Here is a 19,317-nt window from a genome sequence, read left to right as displayed (position 1 = left end):
CGTGATAGGTTTGCTTTACTTCTCCTGAAGCATTTTGGACCCTTACGATGTGATCCTGTAAGCTTGCAGTGCTAGGTGCCTCGAGTGCTCTCTTAGCTTGTTTGGCAATAGCTTTCCATTTATCATGATTGGTCTTAAAGCGACACTGAAGCTTATTTACCCTTTCTTCGTGTAGAGCTTGGGCCTTTTCAGTAAACTTTCAGTTTCTTTGGCTTTTTCTCAAAGCATCTTCTTCAGCTACTTGACTTGTATTTCCCTCTTGCTGTGGGCTTGGGTCTACAGTTTCTTCATCAGGGCTTGCTTGCTCCTGCAACTTCACAGCTTCGCTTACTTGGACTTCAGGCTCAGTCATTTCACTGCTTGAGCTAATGTATGTGTATTGACTTAAGGTCGGATTACGTGCGAGTTTGTAAGATTACCTAAATTATTGTAAAGCACTATGGGAAATAATACTCGTTAACTGTATATATGAACTCTGTTAGAATTAACTTAAAATGTGTTATAAACACCTTAATGCAAATTATGAACTGTTTTCACCTTGTATGAAATAAAGAAATAACCATCAATGTCAAAGAAAACAATATGACTTGCTCTTTAAATAAATGCCTTAGTGCACCTTTAACTTGGCAAATAACTTGTGATTAGACTTGTAATTAGAATAATCACCTTACAAAGAAATAAACATACATTTCAACTTAAACTTGAATTGCAGACACATACATTCAACCCCTTTTAGCACTTTAGAGTCCCTTTAACGTTAGCAGGATTAAACTACTTCTTAACATTTAACTTGTTTAAATGTGTTACTTCTTAGTAGCTTGACCCCACGACACATCTGGACTCCGGTTGCCACTTGTCGGGTTTCCGTGCATGCAGTCAGTGTTGTCTTTGATGCTTGTGAGCGTAGTTAACGATGGAACGAGCTGATCGTTGTTGGCTCCGTTGCAACAGGCACCACTCTCTTCTCCTCCAGCACGAAGCAGGCTGAGTTCTGACTGTTACTCCCCTCGAGGTTTAATAAAGGCTCAAGTCGTTCCTGTGTACATGCTCACTTCCACATTGCCGTCAGAACTGGTATAAATAAAAACACAGAAAAGCTTTAATTAACCTTAAATTCTTGACATACTTGTAGACAATACTAAAATCACGTTGAAAACTAAGAAAGAAAGCATACATTTATGCCTTGTAAAATAATATCTTAATTGGCTTGTTACAAACACAGTCGCGTAACACAAATAATTGACAAAGAAAGAAAAATATACCTCATTATCCGCATGAACCCGAGAGGGTAAACTTGAGGGGTATTAATCTTCACGCTTCACAGACAAAACTTATGGATAACTTTGCAATCTTCGGGCTTTCAGACAGCGGGCTCGCAAGCCGCAGCACATGTCTCTCTGATCTTAGCGAGTGCACCCATACAGCGTCACCATAGCAACAGAATGATAATTTCCACACGGAACAAAAAATAAGTTCCCCCCTTCTTTCACAAAGTTCTTAACAAAGAAATAAACATGAAATTATTATTTATTGGCCATGAGACATTATTTCAATCATATGATTTTTACCTCATATATTTATATTTTAACTATGAACCCTAACTGAAATATATGAGTTGCCTTTGACGGCAGCAACAGTTGTGTTTATGTTATGACAACAAAATAAGGTTTTTATAAGATATTGTATTGTTTTGGCAAAAGTGTTCCATTTTGCAAATGATCTGAGGTGTTGTGCTACTTTGGTGTAGTGTTGTGCTAATTGTGTGAAGGGGTTTGAAAAACAGGGCCCTGCTTTCAAAATTGTGCTTAAGCAATTGAAAAAAACTGTAATATTCAAAAATAGTTAAACTTCCCCTCCCACCATAAACCCCATTCTATTTCATTAGACCTATCAATCTCTTGTAACATTACTATATCAATATTCCTAATTTTTACAAATTCTGATAATACTGCCCTTTTAGTTTGAGCTCTCACTCCATTTATATTAAAAGAGCCTATTCTCATAAGCATCATATTAATAAAAGTAAAAGAGACAGTAAATAGCAGAAAAAGATAGGAGAGAAAAAAAACACCCAGACTCATTTTCCTATTTGTTTGAAGACAATCCTTTATGCTTTCTTCGTTTTATAAGAAGTTTCCTCAATCAAAACCTCTTTTTCTCATTCAGTTCATCCAGTCCAACAATACGCTACAATTTGACTACCGATTTCACGAATTTTTCAGTGTCCGGAAAACAAATCTCTAATTTCAACCACTCTTACAAACGTCTCATCCAGAAAATAATTAATCTCGTGGAGAGAATAAAGATTGCTGTCTTCCATCTGAGACCATGTTTCAGAAACACCTGACATTTGAGAGAATGTATCATCATCTCTCATTTCTGCTTTTTTTTCATCTTCCAGTAGGCCTACCACAATATTCTGCATTTTCTCATACATAAACATCTCAACTCCACTTGTACTCGCAATCTCAGAAACCAAAGCAGTCTCATCAATAATATCTCGTACTTCTACAGACTGATTTTCATCTTCCTAGTGAAGGAGATCGCACACGCTCACCTGGGAGCGACGTTGACTATATATATATATATATATATATATATATATATATATATATATATATATATATATATATATATATATATATATATATATTCAACAGTATATATATAACTAAGAAAATCAGGACAGATTTAGAAAAATAAAGAAAAGATAAAGAAAATATATTTAAGCAGACAGTTGAAACCAATTTGTTCTTCCCCACCGCACCCTCCACCACTCTCCTACATCTCACGAGAAGAGAAGTGAAAAGAAGAGAAGTGAAGAGAAGAGACAGGAAGAGAAGAGACAGGAAGAGACAGGAAGAGAAGAGACAGGAAGAGAAGATACAAGAAGAGACCAGGTGAGAAGAGAAAAAAACGGGAAGTGAAGAGAACAGAAAAGATGACAAGAGGCGAGAAGAGAAGAGATGAGAAGAGATGAGAAGAGACAAGAAGAAATGAAACGAGACCGGACGAGTTGGAAGAGAACAGAAAAGACCTGACAAGAAGGCAAGAAAAGAGACAAGAAGAGACGAGAAGACACGAGGTGAGAAGAGAAGAGATGGGAAGATAAGAGACGAGGCAAGAAGAGACGGGGCAAAAAGAGACTAAATTTGAATAAATGAGACGAGATGAGTTGAGAAGAGACGGGAAGAGAACAGACAACATGAGAAGAGAAGAGAAGAGAAGAGAAGAGAAGAGAAGAAGAGAAGAGAAGAGAAGAGAAGAGAAGAGAAGAGAAGAGAAGAGAAGAGATGGGCTAGAAGAGAATAGACAAGAAGAGAACAGAAAAGAGGAGAACATATTCTGTTGTTGTGCCATGATGTCATAATTGTTTAGGAAATGTCTAAGAATCTTTTCAATATTCAAGCTTTCATCAAATCATAAACCCATGTATAACAATATTTACTAATGTCAGTCTATCAGAAAAGTCTTTGGTACTCCCTCATCCACTGATTTTCTCTCCTTGCCTTTCCTTCCATAAAGATGAAGAGACATTTATTAAGCATTCTCATTTTGCATTTGAACCTGACCTCCTCCCACACACACATGCAAAATTAACTTTAACACTACTCTGCACATACACTTACACCCATACACCCACAACATTCCCAAAAAGCAAAAATAAGAAAAAAAATATTACATTTCACTGGGGTTTGGTTAAAGTTTGACGTTAGGCCTATAACATACCCCCAAACTGTAAAACAGAGTTTAATAGTCTCTCCGTATCAGTTCACAAACAGGCTCATATCACAGGGTTTTGAGGAATGGGTCCCAAACAACACGTAATATTACGCCACCACTCATCAACTGAAAATAGGCACGCGCTTCCTTGTTAATGTGGGAACTATAAACTGCCTGAGGTAGAATACATCGAAGAGTTTATTGATGGGTGAGTCAGTTATTGAGGTTGAGAAGTGTTGCATATAAGTTGCAATGACCACTAATCGTCGGTTTCGCTTTGGAGGAATTATTTGGGATCGTCGTGTGTTTTTCGCATTAGCCTACATGTCTGTCACTAGAGGTCTAATGAATCATAAAGTGGCTTTCCGATTTGTGACGACATTCGGCGCGACATCAAATAGCCAACTGAGGAATTGATCATAAATGTTTTTTTCAATTATAATACGAACGATGGTTTTAGTTTTAACAACAAAAGAATTCTAAAAAATGAGTCCGAAAGTATTAATAATGTTTGCACGTTTGATATTAGAGTCTGGGGCGACCCACCTCATTTTGTGCAGTGCTGTCAAAATCTGAATGTCTGAGTGATAGCATATTTTAGCAAAACTGAGATTTAATAAAGGCTAGGTTTGCCATTTTACAAAATGCACTTTGTTTAAAAGATTTAGCTTGTAGCCTACGGCTGTGCCAACTGACTTATTTATTTAGGCTATTGCCTACATGGAAGCGCTTTATGGAATTTTTTTTTATATAATTTTGATTCTTTAAAACTAAAAAAGGAATTGAGTGGTAGGCCTTAGTGAAAAGTGAAAATTCTTGGTTATTCTTACAGGCATTGTTTTTGGTTAATAAATTCATTCGTTGAAGGAGCGAAGTCTGTATTTTCATTTGTTCAACAGCTTGAAAACAAGCAGAGAGGTTTAACGTTTTTTATTTTTATTTTTTTATTGTTTCTATTTAACAACGCATAAGTCACTGTAAAATTGTAGCAGACACGAAATATGATGATAGATTGGGTTTGGAACTGGTCAAAACGATCTGATTCACTACTAAGAACAAAACATTAACCAAAGATAGCTTATAGTCCAATCTTAACGAAAACAGAAAAATATCTGTTGTCTGTGACAAAACGGCATAAACTTAAATATGTTACGTCGCATTGTTTAGATGGCTAATTATAGCCTTACATTTGTTAAATTATGCTATTTAGCTGGATACCTATTTAGGCTATATTTTTAGCGCACTTCTTCAAAAATCACCGATAATCGTCATCCTGCATTTGCTGAGTAGAGGAAGGTTAGAAAACGTTAAAAGAAATCTCACCTCAGCGGTGTCAACAGGCCGAGTGTTTTCCCCGATATAAATAGCCCCACTTTCAAATTAACTTCCTAAACGCCACGTGCCATCCATAATAGAACCCTTCAAATAAAATTCATATTAAATGCAACATTTTGCACAGCACAACGATTTCAATTGTACGAAGCCCTTTTGTTGTTTGTTTATAACAGCTGGATTACTGTTACCCTAACTTTCAATGAATTCAATGTCTTTGTCCGAGAAAAGTATTTTACTTCTTTCTATAGGCTACATAAAAATAAAAAATGCCTAAAGGTGAAAACTGGTTTGAATTCATATAGCTATTTTTAACTTATATAACTTATTTGACTGTAAATATGGTTAAGACAGAAAACATATGTGCTATACTTGCTTATAGGATCGTGGACAATGTTTTTGATGCTGCAGCGTCAAAGTGATTTTTGACAGGCTTTAGATGCTCTAAGTCTAATGCAGTTGAACACACCACCGCAGGTGTAACCGAACACAATAGTAGAAAGCAGCTTTCAAAATGTGAGTTTGATATTTTTTTACTTTTTTCATTCAAGACATAAATATGGCATATTCTCAAGTATTCGGATGCAGGGGTAGCTACTGTAAAAAAAAAAAAGGAGAAAAACAACTTCACTTTATCAAATAATGTCTCATTCTTTATTAATTGATGAAGAAAATACTTTTTCACATATCAAATCGAAGACAAAAGGATGGTCGAACTCGTGTTCGTGAGCGTGGAAGTTTCTCACCTCTATCATAAATTCAAGCAAATGTTTTTTGGAGACTGGACCATGTTAGATGAGTCAACTGAACGTTTATTTCGCGTCTCTCGCGCAGCTAAAATGTAAAGAATCTCTGGGGCGCGCGCTGCGACCGGTCTTGTCGTTATGACTCTGTCGCCTATCTCCAGCACGTGACCTAATCTGAACCTCTATGTGTGTGTGTGGTAACGCCAGTCGAGTTTGAGTCTTTAGTGTCTCGGATCTCTGTCTTTTTTATCCTTTCCTGCAGCGCTACCGCTCCGCCTCCTCAATGCGCAACATCGACGCTGTGTATAAAAACTGGAACAAAAGAACTTCCTCGATACCTTGTGAAAGGACAGAAAATAAACTGAAACTGTGGTGCGAAATTCAATTAACGTGTAGTGTATATAGTTAGTTGAACACCCCCCTAAAGTCAAGTGATGTCTTCGTAGTCCTACTGTACATTCTCAATTTCCCCGACGCGTTAGGTAAGTGTAATTCATGTCAACTTTGACGTAGCCTACTGATCAGTCTCTCAGCTTATGTTTATGTTAACCGCCATTGAGACTTTAACATTACTATTTTAATAAAATGAGGATTTTGCAAACTGTTGGAACTCCGGTGTTAGAGCAACAACAAAAGGGAAAACTATTGAGTTGTGTAAAGCTCGTGTTTTTGTTTAAAAAAATAATGCCACAAGACTTTATGCGCAGGAGTGGCAACAGACTTGAGCTATCGGCGTCGAAAAGTTTTGACTCTTAATTGCATCGCTGTCTTCACTTCATATAGGTTAATGCTATAGCGAGTTGTTCAATTACTCTATTCCGTGAATCAAGAACTTCACTTAGATTAAGCAATCCCGAAAAAAAACACCACTTAAAGTATTGCTCATTGTCTGTCTTCGTTATGCATTTTAATCTATGTGCCTTAACAGGGTTTAATTGATTTGAATTACCTTATTACTATGCGTGTTTAACTTGTTTTTCGCAAACGATTATAGGAGGCCTGTGTCATGTACAATGAGTTTTCGTAAGTAGTCTTTTGTCCTGTTGATCTTCTCAGCCAATGAACAAAGAAAGCGAGTAGCAAAGGCTCGGGACCCAAGAGCCCCTGGAAAGCAAGCACCCTGTTTACAATAATAACACAAGCCTCGTGACGTTGTCTGACTGACAGAGATCGGCGCCAATGGGGTGGCTAGGTTGCTTCGGCAACACGCTATAGAGTGCCGAAGTTATGACGTCACTTTGTAGGACAACTCTGAAGTTAGCGGCGCATGGGTTCCCTCGATCGAAAAGCTATGCATTTTCCCCATAGACTTTTGGAAAATCGCAAAAAATAAGATCTGTGTTCAACAAAGAGTTGTGACCCTTACACGTTTTGTCTATCAAGATAATATTTACAAGTTAATCTAAAATTTATACATTTTGAAGCCTAAATAAAGCCGTCAGATATAAAATGCTAACGGTAGGCTATAAACGGACTACAGCACACCATGGTCGCGGATCAACGTCATCATCAAGATTCCTCAAACTTTATTTAAAAAACACGCTCGCTCATTATGATCTCGTTCATTATGATCTGTGTATGAACACTTATCCACTTTTTCATGAGAAATATTGCCCATTCGTTTTTTCCAAAAATGTTAGAAACTAATTTTGTTTATGCGTGTCTGAGATTTTTTTTTTTTTTTATCTTTTGTTAATGTTTTATTTATTCGTTTATTATTTTGTTAGTTTATATAACCTTAATATTATTTTCTTTGTGATTAAGATTATTATGCCTGATCATTGTGCCCCAAATAAACTTTAAAGATTATCTTTCACAGTATTATGTTTGATTGTATGTTTGCATACCATTTGCTAATTCGCCAGAAAAACCCCCGCGATTTTACCATCTCATAAGCACTAACGTTAGCTATGGCCGTATCAATTTCCAATCTTATGTCGTTTTTCTTAGACTATAGAAAAACCATAGATCGAGGAGAGAACCACTATAAATCTGGACATGTAGAACAGTGCAGGGTTTACTTGCCGGTATTGTAAGGGCCAGCATGAGGGACAAGGTTTATCGAGTCTCGGTAAGTAAAACTAGGGAGAGATGAAAAGGTAAACTTCTAAGAACGTGAGGCTAGTGAGAGATTTCCTATTTCTCATGATGACGTCTAAAGTCCCCGCCAAAGGATGTAGTCCCTTTTAGCAACTTGTTAGCAATCACTGTTTTTAAGACACAATAAAGTTTAAAAAACCACAAGCAGGTTATAACTGGTGTTTTTTATTTCATAGATCAAAACGTGAAAATATTTAGAGGCTTTGTTAACCACAGACCTTATTTCAGGCGATTTAGCAAAAACCCATTTAAAAAACCCATAGACTTTAAGGCGAGGGAACCGGAAGTGCTGAAATGCTAACTCACTTCCGCGTTTTGGCCTACAAAGTGACGTCATAACTTCGGCACTCTATATTTGGAAAGCGTTACATCATCGGAGGACCACCTTTAAGAGGCGGGACATCCGTGAGGATTGACGCTTTTGTCTGGACTTGTCTGCAGCCCTCTTTTGTTACTTACTTTTCTGATAGTAGGGCCTACATGATAACCATCACTGATCAAAACACGAAGCATGCTCGTCCAGCATTTTTTAAAAGATTTGGCAAAGTAATGCATATTTACAATGAAAGGTTAATAAACGATTTATGTGTGTAGTAGTAAATGTAGCTGAAGTTGGTATCATCGACAAATGTGTGCACACATGGGGAAAGAAAAAGTATAGATTTTATTTAGTAGCATAGGATGTAGATGACTGGAACATGATAGGCCTAATTTGAGTTTCGACTTAAAGGAATCTATACAAGTTAAACTCAATCGACAGCATCTGTGGCATAATGTTGATTACCAAAAGAATTTATAGAATAGAAGCCTTTATTTTGGTCACACCTTACGCATGCATTTTTTCTGTATATATATATATATATATATATATATATATATATATATATATATATATACAGTGCAATGTATTTTTCACATATCCCAGCTAAGCTGGGGTCAGAGAGCAGGGTTAGCCATGACACAGCACCCTGATAGGGTCAAGGGCCTTGCAATATGCGTGTTAACATGATTTTAGTGTTATAAAATTACTTCCTAACCTTTTCTTTGTAAAGTTATATAAAATGTTTCAATTTTGTTGCCATGACGATGGAATGTAAACAAACTCTAAAATGGCGGTAAAAATTACTATTTAAGCAACTTTACAACTTAAGTAATACATGAGCTTTAACAAAATAATTAATGTAACTGCTTTTATTTAATTATAAAATTCACATTTCTGCCTCTAATTCCTCTTAAAAATTGGGCACCATTCACTTCCATTGTAAGTGCCACACTGTTACCACTTAACTTAAATTGAACCCAGAATATTCCTTTTAAAAAAGGGACTTTGGTGATAGCTTAAAAGTTCTGAATGGTTATACTATTCAGATGTTTAAATAGTGTCCTGGTTTGATGATGGAGGAAAATAAGAGTGTAAACAAAGCTATAGACACACATCAAATACAAATTTTACCATACTGAGAGCAACTTATAGCATACTTCATCTTAAACATTACGCTCCAAGTAGGTTTTTGCTTAGGGCCCCAGTATGCTCAGAAACCACCCTGGATATACAGTACATCATAACTCTGTGTGGACTAATTAAAATGTATACTGAAAAGCAAAGAATTTGTAATATCTTAGGATGCAGATGATCAAAACAAGTGAACACAGTGTAGGCCTATATATCTAAAGCAATAATAACTTTTCTACCTGTCCAGGTTATTATATCTACCTCTTGTTCAGATAAAGTTAGATACACTTTTAAGAGATATGGGCAAATGCATAGAAGGCATACAATTGACCATAAAGGTTTTCACTTTAATAGAGGTTCATGAGGTGTACACAATACACTCACTGGCCACTTTATTAGATACACCTGTACATCTATATATCCATGCAATTATCTAATCAGTCAATCGTGTGGCAACAGTGCAATGTATACAGGTACCTATTAAAGTGGCTGGTGAGTGTACCACCTCAGGTACCAATTACAGTAATCGGAAATAACTTATATTTATATATATATATATATATATATATATATATATATAGTCGCATAGCACATTTATCAAATTAATCATCAGAGGTTGCTCGTCATACAGTTCCAAAGCAGAGCCACATTTTGAAAGTCACTATCTGAAAGATGCAGTAGGCGGATTTGACAGATGGAGCGCAGTTTCTTTCTTCTCCCAATCAACCTTCACGCTGCTGGTGGTGTGAGTGACGCAGCTCGCAGTTGCTCTCTCTCTCTTTGCTTGTAGTAAAAGCATAGAGTGTGTTGTCAAGCTACATCCAGTATGACGGTTTACATCGGCTCCATTAACATTCTCTATTCATTTCATGGAGTTTCTTCTTCGAGTAACTGCACAGGCACCTTTTAAATAGGTCATAGAGACAGCAATGAAACACGCAGAAATCCCAACGGCTAAATCCCATTCAAATGTTTAATTTCCCTCTCGACTGGCAAAAAAAGCTCATTTGACATCGCGTCATCATGGCATTGCCATACACGCCCACTTACGCATTAGAAAAGCCCAATACCCCAGCAGAGAATCCGTACATATCATTTATTATTAAGGGACTTATCATAGCACGAATCAGATCAGCTATAGTTTCTATGTTAATTTAATCAATGCGTTGTTCTAAAAGATACCGACCAAAACTACCAGTGGCGTAAACCCGACATGTGATTGCAAATGAACAATCGCTCTACTATGAGAGACTATAATTTCATTCGCTATTTGAAACGCGGAGCGGCAGAGATACGGTTAAAACGTGCTCCGTTGGCCGTGTATGGATATTGTGCGTGGGTTCTGTGTTGCTAGCCGGTTTGAGGGTGCATTTTGTCTCGACCAATCCGGCGTAGTGCTCTTGGTCCTGGCATGCCCAATGCGGGCAGGGGGAGGCTCCGGCCAATTTGAATGAAGACTGAAGCTTTCGGCGCCATTTTCGAGTGAGCAGCTTCAGCAACAACAGCTGCTCAGAGAGGCTCCGTACTGTAGTCCAGTAATATGAGGGAGGGAATACTTTGTTCTTTTTTGTTTCGGATAGCAAATGAGGGATATTTTCTCTACCGACCACACATTTCAAGTAGTTGTTTTCTAGCGACTGAGCGCGGGAAATACAAAGGCGATATGAAGTGAAAACAAATATTGAAGAGGAAACTGAAGTGAGCTAGCAAGCTAATCCGGCTAGCATTTTAAAGCGAGAAGGGGCGTCCTATTGGAGCCGCGCTATGAAACGAAATATATATATATATATATATATTATATATACTTTTTTCACAAATACATGGACGTCTTAAAAATAAGAAAAATTAGCGCAAGCGACGAGGAATGGATTGGTGTGTGTTCTTTGGAGGAGAGAGTTGGTTTTGTGCATTTTTTAAACGTTGTGTTTGAGCGGGATTGGTGATGTGAGCGAGACGGCCGGCGAGCCCGACAGCCTATCAGTGAGCGATACACCGGGATCCGAACAGCACGGTCCGATTATTACAACCCCTCTCTGGTTGAAATAAGCAACGGTGACCAGTGAATCTCTCCCCCTTTTTTGTGTTTTTTTTCTTCTTCTTTTTTTTTTTTTTACATTAAAATATATAAACGGTACACCGTCCTAATTTTGCATTGCAAACGATTTTTTATGGATTTACGAAGATTACGATGTTCAGGTGTTTTAGGTAAGTGCAAGGTTTTGCCTAAAAGTAACTGGGATTCTTTTGTTTATTACATCTAAAGATCAAAGGGTTCATGTTTTATAGTTTTGATAAATAGTAGGGTAACATTTGTAAGGTAGCCTCCAAAGGGCAAAATAGTGTTGTATTAACAACTGACTGACAAAAGTAAACTGGAGTCGCTAATGAAATAGACAACTCCGAATAGCCGAGATAAAAGTGAGTTTGTTCAGTTCGTTGAACAGGATCATCTCAATTGAACAACACGTCAAAATTTGGTGATCTACTGTACCACGCGATTGCAACATCATACTCAACTTCACACTTGTACATTTTACCTTGCAAGTTTAAACCATTGTAATCACACTAAATGTTACGGACCCGTATTTATACTTTTATGCGGGGATCCCGATGCAGGCCTATAAATTGAAATTACATAACCAAGTTGCATTGTCGAATAATTCAAGGCCTAGTTGTATAATAGTGAAGTGCGGCTGTTCAACATATATTGTTTTAGGTTTTGTGAAAATGTTACATGTATATTGTCCATTGCCACGACAGCGCGTGCCAATCATCATTTTAGAGTGATATTAGGTGAAAGTACATACACGTGTACGTGTTAGCGAGAATAAAAGAGGCGGTGAATCGTTGCTCGACAGACGCTTATTTTGCAAAGGGATTCATAAAAGGATTGGTGTCAGTATGCGCCTCAGTTCTTGTACCAACGCCGACGATTTTTCCTCTATCTTCTCTAAGTAAACTTGGTGGCGTTCTTACATTGCACTCGACTCCATAGTGAAAACAAGGAAAGTGGAACTTAAACCACTTTTGTTCTTCCTAATGTAGAGGTCACATACAGAAAGGTCATTAAGTCGTTACCATGGTAAATTGTGTTGATAGATGTAAAGACCTGACCATGTCATGTGATGTCAAGGGGGTTAACCCGGCAGAGACCCAGGGTCAGTTTGAGCCAAACAGGCAATAATAAAAAAACGTGTACAAGGCTAGAGAGTGCAAAGAAACATGGTTTTAATAAATTTCATTAATTTAATCAACCTAAACATTGTATGTAAAATTTGAACAGCTTTTGCTTTGTATTTTACAATTTAGGCTCTTTTTTTTCTCTCTATCTATCTACTTAAATACATACACATTAGATGAACTACTTTGTATACTTTAGGCATGTGGTTTTTATAGAGTGGCTAATGTTTAATGCTATGAGCATCTACTATGAGAATAATGCCTATTCTCAAATAATTAGTAACACTGGTTACACCAGTTATCAGCACAAGCCCTATAACAGAATTTTTACATCAGAGATGGTCAAATAGGGGCACACAGGACAAAGATGGCCCTTGATTTGGCCCACCTTGCCATATATGACAAGAGGGGAAAATATATATATTACATTATAAGCTCTTCACTTCATTGGTTAAGCAGATTGCAGAGTAATATTTTGTTATTTTATGAAATAATAAAGGAGTGGACAATTTTTATATTTTAATATAAAACATTTCGAAATAATGCAATGTTTATTGGCCCACGGCCCTACATATAACAAAAAATGCAGTGCAGTATAGAATGAATGAAAACGACCACCTTAGTGTTACCATTGTGGAGAAAATAATTGTGTGTGTGTATATATATATATATAAATAAATTGGCCAAGTAAAAAAACTGGTTGGTGTAAGAATCAAGCAGATTTGGGAGAGATATGCATAGTTTATTTTTTTTTCTTCTTTTTTAAATGTTATAATAATAATAAAAACAGTATTTTATTGCCAGCATTGCTGAGTCCCAAACATTATTTGTTAGAGAGAGAAAAAAAAAAACTTAATCAGTCCTAAATTGCTTTAATTTGCTGTAATTTTTAATTTCCTTGTATGAATTGTTTTTGTTTTTTCATGATCAGCACAGCTCCATAATAAATATTATTTGTCAAAGAGTCAATAAGTAAATAAATAAACATCCAGAGACTTTTTTTCACATAAGTCATAAGATGTTTTTTTTGTTGTTTTTAAATTCCTGGCAGTTTTTTGTCCTAGGAGTTGATCCTGCCTGGGACCATAGGGAAACCCCCACAAGAAAACCACAACAATCTCTTTATCATGTTCGCAACATTGTAGTTTGCAATCCACAGGCACATCATACACACTTATATGCCCCTTTTCAGTGTCAGTGCATACCATAATTATTTCTGTCGTAACAGTAGCAATATGTTTATTTAATTTCTTTGTACGGAGTCAACAGAATTGTTTTTTATTCTTTTAATTAGGCTATATTTGTCAAATTTGATGTACAAAAGGCTCCGTAAATAAATTATTACTAGTACTAATTTTATAATGTATGTAAAGTTTGGAAATGCCATTTTAAGTCCAGCTCTCTTTGATGACTTTTAAGCTTAATCCTACACATGCCGTTAAAATTAACGCGCTCCCTAAAACTGACAAAATAGGCCTGATCTATTACCATCATGATGTGTAAGCAATCATTTTATGGGATATGTTAGGTAGATCACACTTTGTGCATTGATTTGCATCTTTCATCTATACCACATTATGGTGTGAGGTGTATTTTATGCACTTGTTTTTATATATATATGTTTTGTCCTTTTCTCCTTTAAGGAATAAGAAGAAATGGCAGTTCTCCACCAATACTATATTTTTTAGATATATAATTGTGTGTTCATTCACTTGTCCTTTAGTCTGCAGTCTTGGAGAATTTCTTTATTTTTTTTAAAGGCAGTTTATGTAACAAAACAGATGACATTGTTATAATGCGGGCAGTTAAACTTGATGAAACAGTTTAAAATATGTTGCATGTCAAGACAAGAGAATGTGACATTTCTCTGGTGTATCCAGGACTGGCCTTTGGAAGAAGGGAAAGTTGAATTCACATGCTGCCAGCTCTACTGTGAGTTTTAAAAGCAAAAACATAGATGAGTTAAGTGAAATTGTGGAGTTTAAAGAATTATACAACTAGTTAAGAAAATAAACTTGAGTCAGTCATGCTTTATGGTTACAAGTGTGAGAGTGTAAACATTAATTTGCAGGAAATGAAGTCGTACACTTCAAATCTCCTGACCAGAGGCTAAACACACTTTTTATTATAGGACTTAATCATTTAATTGTGCAGTTAATTTTATGAGACAAAAGCCTTAAGAAGGTTTTTTTTTTACTGCACACCAAGATGTTCTGAATTTGCCATGTTAAGTGGAATAATATAATTCTGTTTAGATTGGTGACATGACACAAAGTTAGATTTTTGTTTTAAATTGAAAACTTGGTGTTCTACTTGTTCTGGCCTATTGTAATATGCAGCAGCAAATGTGTGGTAACAGCCACACAGAAAGTATCTGTGACATCACCCACACTTTTTTAATGATTATAGGGAAAGTGGTGTGTGTGTGTGTGTGTGTGTGTGTGTGTGTATGAGAAAGCTGTGTTTTATGCAGAGCAAGCCAGCTTTAACCCTGACGAAAACAGCACAAATATTGTCTGATTAGAGCATCTCTTAACTAATGATACAGTTTAGGTTTTTGTTGGATGCAGGCTGTTGTAAATGCAGTTGGTTTGAAGAGTTGCTGAGTTTTGTTTGGTCAGTGCATGTGTGTAACAGTGAGAGGTTGCAGTAAGTGCACAGGTATATGTTGCTGCGTGTAGCCCCAGTCGTACTCCGGTGCATCGGTGTCGTACAGGTGTGCAGGCTTGCTGGCTGTCATTCTTTTACTAAATATTGACACTTTTATTTATTTATTTTTTGGCAGAAAGTGTTACACCAAAAGACACACACACATTTCACTACTATTACTGGGGTTTGCTTAATATAGTGTGGATATTTGCTTTCAAGGGAATTTTTGATTATTGCATTTTTTTTTTTAACTAAGACGGTTTACATTGCGTCCTAATACTGTGATCTGAAAGTTGTTCTTGCAAAATAAAAATTTGGTCTTGCTCATTTTTGTTTTGAACATTCAACTATTACAAAATAATTTGTTGGGAGGGTTTCCTGTTCGGAGCGCAAGTCTCTCTGAGTGTGTAAGCATGTGACATGCTGATGTTGATGGAGGAGTGGAAGGTGATTCCCTTTGACCCTGAGCTCATGCGATCTCAGTCGAACACAAGCAGAAAGGTTAAATGTTATACATGTATTCACACCCCTCTTATCACACACACGCACATGACCACTTTTCAGATTATAAGGGAGAGTTTTGAATGAATGGACTTTTGTGTATACAATTGAATTATGTGATTACAGCACAATTTTAAATTAGGGCGTAATATGGTGCACGTAAATTGCATTTATATCGTGGGATTACAGTGTAGCGAGTCTACAAGTTTAAACACCAAAATGGAGGCTTGCCCAACTACACACTTGCACAAAAAAGTTGAAAGAACTTGACAGTTTTTTCCCTTCTTGATGAAGCATTAAAAATAATAATTATATATATATATATATATATATATATATATATATATATATATATATACTTAGCTAATTATCATTGCTTAACCATCTTAAATAAATATTTGTGCCAAGTTCAAAAAGAGCAAATGTTTTCATTTGTTTGATTTATGGTGTAAAACTTAATTGTATCTGTCTCTGTCTTAATCCTCACTGTATTTGTTTTTGTAAATGTTTGTTTTCTGGCCTGTCTTTTTGAGCTCTGATAGGTGTCTGATTGCCATTTTTCTTCTCTATGATAAAAGTGTATGTGGTCAGATGCTTCCTCTAAAGATACCCAGTTGTGATATTTTACGTGAAGCTTGCTGTGTTAGTGGAAGGAGACAGACAGGGACAGTAAAAGAAAAGAGGTAAAAGTCTGTTTTAGTACCACATGTAGATCTCTAGTTGCTAGCTAAAAAATAATAATAATAAAAAAAAAATCTATTGGATTTTAAAGATGTTAATTTAAATAAATTGCGAATTTCATACAGTTTACATATTTAGAACTCTTTTATGTGCTACTGGACCAGACAGCCTGTTGTCCAGGCCTATTTGTGTGTGGGGTGTTTTTTGTTGTTGTTTGGGTAAATACAAATAGAGCTTCAATGGAAAGGACGATGTCAAGGTTAATTTGAGTTTAAACTGCCTTGAATAATACTGTGACACCACACACATTCCAGAAATATCTAAAGACATAGCCAACACACATCCATTCACTTTTTTAACTTCAGCTTTCACTTGCACACGTGATGTTACACTAACTATAGTTTTTTTTTTTACATTTGTATTGTTCAGATTATTTTAATCTAGTTTAACTCTTGTCTGTTACATCAGATATTTAAAGCTGTACATGTTAAGTCTGCATGTTGATGGCCCTTTTCCCCCCTCAGAATTCGCCTTTTTATGATGTCAAAGCAAAAATAAATAAATAAAATCACTACAATAGTATCTGAGCAGTTTGACTCTTATGTTGTGTTAATTGTTTTAGAAGAGGATCTAAAACAATTTTTTACAGAGATTGAGCATTTCAGGTGCTTCCCAGTGAATGATACTTTTAAGCAGTTGACATCTGGCAAGCCATCATGGTATTAAAGCTATAAAATCCCCTTTAAGCAAAGAAATGTGTGCTTTACATTGACTCAGAGGTGGTTTTCACTAGCTAAATGTAAAGCCATTTTTAAACCTGATAGAATGCACAGTGTGTGAAAATTATTTGAATATATATTAGTTTGTATTTGTCTATCAAAATAATTATTCTGTATTGTGTTAATACCCACACCAGCAAAACGCTTATTTTTCAGGCAGTATTTGTGTGGCTCCAACTTCTGTGAAAGTGTAAATTAATTGCGATATGGTTTTTTATTTATTTATTCTGAGGTGCATTAGCTTCAGGAAATGTTGGCAAAAACTTAATTTCAAATGACAGCTCTTGTTTCGAAGCAATTACAAACATGTTGTCTATCACTGGCCATAGGCTCTTATTATTTACTCTAGCATTGACCATGTGATGTGCGAGTGAGCTTGAGGGTCTAGTTGTGTGTAGTCAGTCAATCTCATATCACAATTAGGCTTTAGGTTTTATTGGGACCAAATAACTTCTGAAAATTCTGCAACTCCTGTCAAAATCGCCTATGCTACTTTTTATATGAGAAACAAGGCATAGTGTTTTGTGGTCAACAATTTAATCAGGAGACACATAATATATATCAATAATGCAGCATAATGACAATGCCCTGTTTCTTGGCTAAGCCGTGTTGCATCATTGACCCAAATTCAATGATTATGTTGGTCAGGTCGTAACTTTGGTGTCAACTTGCACCTCAAAAATCCTAATAAATAAAGCATGGGAGTGTAGTCTAGACTCATTTATTCGCACAATTATGTCACAAATGTATTATGAATAGTTTTATTACCATTAATTTTATACAATATCAGAATTAAGTTTGTATTGCCAACACTTTTACTGAAGAGACAGTTGATGAATTGTATAACAATAAATAACAACTAGCAAATATGTTGAACCAATTAAATGTTTTTTATTGTATTTGTATTGTTGGCTTTAAAATGCAATGGTCATGTAGCATGCAGGAGGTTCCACCTTCTAACACACCACAGTTTGTCGTTCAACCATTTGGTACTTACTAATTGGCGGGCGTGAAAAGTTACTGGAATGATTGTTCAGAATTCCCCCATGACAAATAAGCACAATTTTATGTACTTAACTAGTATATAGGTGTTTACAAAGCTAATAAATTGCTGCTTGGTTACTGCATTTGGTGTTAAAATGTCAGTTCTATAAATATATTCAATCCAAATATTACTAGAAATACTTCACATTGAGGTGTTCAAACATATTTATGTGTCTTGTCAACTCCCACATGGTAAAAACTAACATTAAAACTTTTTAACATAACTGCACGAAAGGCAGATAAATTGATTTAGATAGGAAAACAGATTTAATGTAAAACCTTATCTGTTTTAGCTTACTGGAGGTATCTCTACTGATGTCGGTTTCAACACCACTTTGGAAATCTGGTGGTAGGTTGGATCCCAATGTTGGAGATAATTAGGAGGCTGTCAGTGCTGAATCTTGGAGGTTAGGCTAAATCCAGCTTGGTATAGAACTGGTTTCCTTTATATTGCATTTTGACGAGTAGCCAGAAGCCAGGTTTTGGTTTAATATAGGAAAGGTACTGAGAGGCATTTGTGCAGTGATCTCTGTTGAGCCCTGCATGTAGAAAACCTGGATGAAGAAGAATGTAATAGCATGAGTAATATTAAATATACAGTTATATATATATATATATATATATATATATATATATATATATAAATGTGAGTCCTTTTCTGTGTATTTTTCCTAAATATGATCAAATCTTAACATGGCAGGACTGTGCAGGACTTTGTTGGAATGGTAATAGTTACAAAAATTTAGGATCATTCCATTATTTGTTTTGGCTTATCAGTGCAGTTATACTGTAGTATTAAAAATTGGTTTAGTTTGGTGCAGCATCCTAAAGTTACACTGCATGATACTTACATCTATATATTTTTTAGACAAACAGTAGTAATCATTTAAGTATTTAACTTCAAACTGACAGCATTACGTCTAGCTGCTTCTATGAATGTTCTTATTCAAGTGTCCTACTCTCTTCTGTGTTTCAGATGGTGTCCTGGAATGCCTAAAGCCCTGCTGAGGGAGAAAAAGATGGAAAGCGAGCGAGAGGGGAGAAGATTCAATCGCTCGGATTCTGGCAGTGCTTGGTCATGTTGCCGAGGGTGTGAGTGTTTGTGATTGAGAGCAAGAGAGAGAAAGGA

The sequence above is a fragment of the Xyrauchen texanus genome, chromosome 14 (assembly GCF_025860055.1).
Source record: "Xyrauchen texanus isolate HMW12.3.18 chromosome 14, RBS_HiC_50CHRs, whole genome shotgun sequence".
Taxonomy (NCBI): Eukaryota; Metazoa; Chordata; class Actinopteri; order Cypriniformes; family Catostomidae; genus Xyrauchen; species Xyrauchen texanus.
This window is presented reverse-complemented; position numbering follows the sequence as displayed.